Here is a 3,810-nt window from a genome sequence, read left to right on the forward strand (position 1 = left end):
TTCTCAGGACATTCCTGGTAGCCTGATGGCTCAGCCTGCTGTCCCAAATTCCTTTTCAAATGTCCTGTATTTCTCTTTGATCTGCACCAAACAGAAAAAGTAACAAACACCTCCACTTAGATAACTTTGGATGTGTCTCTAGATTCTGGACAGCACTCTACATTGTAGTCTTCATATAGTTCATATAGTTAATGTATATAGTGCATGTATCAAATGCACAGACCAGTACAGCAATGTGTAAGGTTTACCTTGACCCTTCTTTAAGATAAGCACATATGTTACACATTCCACTATTTATAGTCTGTAACACACCACCCTCTAGTGGCTAATCATCAGATACAAATTGTTACAAAATTTTAAAAACTATTACATGAAACACAGTAGTGTTTTGTTTCTATTCTGCGTAAAGTCCAATTATCTCGTAGAGGCAGCTTCTCACTGCTGCGTCCCATACCTAAAAACAGATACACAACAATATGTAACACCTTAATCCTAAAAATAACAAAGGGGTTATGCAAATCATATTCTATATTCATCCTGTGTGGAATTAAAGCAGGGGTCCCCAACATTTATCATCCATGAGCCACATTCAAATGTAACAAGAGTTGTAGAGCAAAACAAGCATGTAAAAAAATTCCTGGATATGCAAAATAAGGGCTGTGATTGACTAGTAAGTAGCCCCTATGTGAACTGGCAGCCTACAGGACTTCTATTTGGCAGTACACCTGGTTTTCATGCAACCAAAACTTGTCTCCAAGCCTGGAATTCAAAAGTAAATACCTGCTTTGATGCCAGTGGGAGCAACATCCATGTGGTTAAAGTTGCTTGTGAGCTACTGGTTAGGGATCACTAAATTGAGGGTTCACTGCACCTAATCCATCTAACCTCACGGTGTAGGAGCTCTTTGACCCTATCTCCACCACTGCATAATTTACCTGCTGCATCAATAACCGGAAATTTTAATTGATTTACTCCATGATTATGTTTTAAAAAGTGACCCAAAACTGCCTGTTCCCATTTTTTTGTGTTAAGCTTATATTAACTTTTTATTTTCATGATAGTTCCGCTTTAATATGGTAGTGGACACTTCACGTTGTATGACCGACATATAGTTTGCCACACAGCATTTTATTACATATACCACAAAGCATGTACTACACATAAAGCGCCCAAATATCTGTATCAGTGTCCATGACTTTGGCTGTGTCTATCTATCATATATCTATAAATATAAATAATAAGGATAAGATATATTTGCATGCCAAACATAAATAGCAATAGCCCAGATGCCTTAATAGGATATAATGCAAAACATGAGCATAGCAGCACTCATGGGAGTTGGGGGAAAAAATCAGAAACCCAGTGTTTCAGTTCTGTACATCTTGAGAAAGGTTCTCTTAGAAGAACGAAAACGTTGATATTTGCACTTTTTTCAAGCCCTATGAGTGCTCCTATGTTTATGTTTTGCATGCTGGAAAACATAGAAGCCCATCACAACACTACTTAACACTAGAAATAACATAATAACTTTTTTTTTAATTATGGTGATTCTTAAAGGAACAGTTCAGTGTAAAAATAAAAACTGGTTAAATAAATAGTCTGTGCAAAATAAAAAATTTTCTTAGATAGTTAGTTAGCCAAAAACGTCATCTATAAAGGCTGGAGTGAGTGGATGTCTAACATAACAGAACAGAACTTCCTACTTTTCAGCTCTCTAACTATGAGTTAGTCAGTGACTTGAAGGGGGGGCCACATGCTAGTGATGTGCGGGCTGCCGCAAGTCTTCGGGTCGTGGGTGGGTTTGTGTTGAGCAGTTCCTTCGGCTCTCCCCGCCTGCAACCTAACATTTCTGGCTTCCGGCACCTCCATTTATAGATTCAAGCCTGCCCTGGGCCACCCCTTTCGTGACATCACTGTGGGGCGGGCAATGGTCTTTAAAAGTAGGAGCAAAGCCGGGTCGATACGGGTATGGGTTGGGTGAGGGCAGGTTAGGGTCGGGTGGACCCGCACATCACTACCACATGGGACATAACTGTTCAGTGAGTTTGCAACTGATCCTTCGCATGCAGGTCAGATTCAAAAGCAAACAGTGATGGCCCATGTTGCCCCCTCAAGTCACTGACTGGTTACTGCCTGGTAACCAATCAGTGGAAACCAAGAGAGCTGCAAAGCAGGAAGTAGTGTTCTAATCTGTTAGACATCCAGTCACTTGAGCCTTTACATTTATCTTGCACAACCTTTACCCAGTTTTTATTTTTACAATCAAACAATTCCTTTAAAAAAACAAAATAAATTAAGATGATTGTTAGCGGAACAGAATCAGCAATCACAACATCACCTAGGAGTGCATTCCACAACCTCATTGTCCTCACTGTGAAGAACCACCTATGTTGCTTCAAATGAAACTTCTGTTCCTCTAGTCTAAAGAGGTGGCCTCTGGTTGAGGTGATCCACTTTATGGGAAAAAAGATCCCCCACTATCTGTCTATAATGCCCTGTAATATACTTGTACAGAGTAATCATCATGTCCCCTCGCAGGCATCTTTTTTCCAGAGAGAACAACCCGAACCTAGACAATCTACCTTCATAATTTAAATCTTCCATCATGTTAACCAGTTTAGTTGCACGTCTCTGCACTCTCTACAGCTCATGTATATCCTTCTTAAGGACTGGAGCCCAAAACTGCACTGCATACTCAAGATGAGGCCTTACCAAGGACAACTTGATAAAGAGCTGTGACAGGTTTGTAATGTTGCTGTTAGAGTTGCCTTGCTGATGAACATTTAGGGTTTTTAATTAAATTTTGGAGTGCTGCCCATTTTGGATTTCTACGAGCCCTTACCAGGGACCTATAGAGAGGCAAAATTATATTTTCATCCCTTGAGTAAATGCCCTTTTTTATGCAAAACTTTATGCAAAACTTTGTACTTTATTTGCTTTAGTAGCCACAGAATGACACTGCCTGGAAATAGACAAATTGTTAGCTACAAAAATCCCCAGATCCTTCTCAAATAAGGAAACCCCCCAACACACTATACCATTTAGTGTTTAAGACACATTTATATTATTTATAAAAGTGCATAACCTTGCATTTATCAACATTGAACTTATTTTCCAGTTTGCTGCCCAGTTTTCCAATTTAGTCAAATCACTCTGCAAAGTGGCAGCATCCTGCATGGAACGTCTACACAATTTAGTATAATCAACAAAAATAGAAGTAGTGCTTTCAATGCCCACCTCCAGATCGTTAATAAACAAGTTGAAAAGCAAGGGACCTATTACAGAGCCCCGTGGTACTCCACTAACAATACTGGTCCAATTAGAAAATGTTCAATTTACCACAACTTTTTAAATCTATCCTTCAGCCAGTTTTCTATCCCAGTACAAATACAATGTTCCAGGCCAATATTCCTTAATTTCAGCAGTAACCTTCTGTGTGGCACTGTATTAAATACTTTTGAGCAAAGTCTATGTAGATCACATCCACTGCCATCCCAGAGTTGAGTTTCCTGCTCACCTTCTCATAAAAGGCAATTAAATTAGTCTGAAAAGAACCGTTACACATAAAACCATGCTGGCACAAACTCATAGTATTATTATATGCAATGAAGTCTTATATTGTCAAAGTTTGCATGTCTAAAATTTAGTGTTTTAGATACACACTTATATAGTTGCTTATGTAACATAATCTCAAAGAGTGTACTGAAAAATTCATGCAAAACTTTCTACAAACAAATGCTAAACAACAATAATTACCAAAAAACATGTGAGATTTTTCTCTTATGATAATTTACATAGAATTCTATTTGC

Source organism: Xenopus laevis, chromosome 2L (assembly GCF_017654675.1).
Source record: "Xenopus laevis strain J_2021 chromosome 2L, Xenopus_laevis_v10.1, whole genome shotgun sequence".
NCBI lineage: Eukaryota > Metazoa > Chordata > Amphibia > Anura > Pipidae > Xenopus > Xenopus laevis.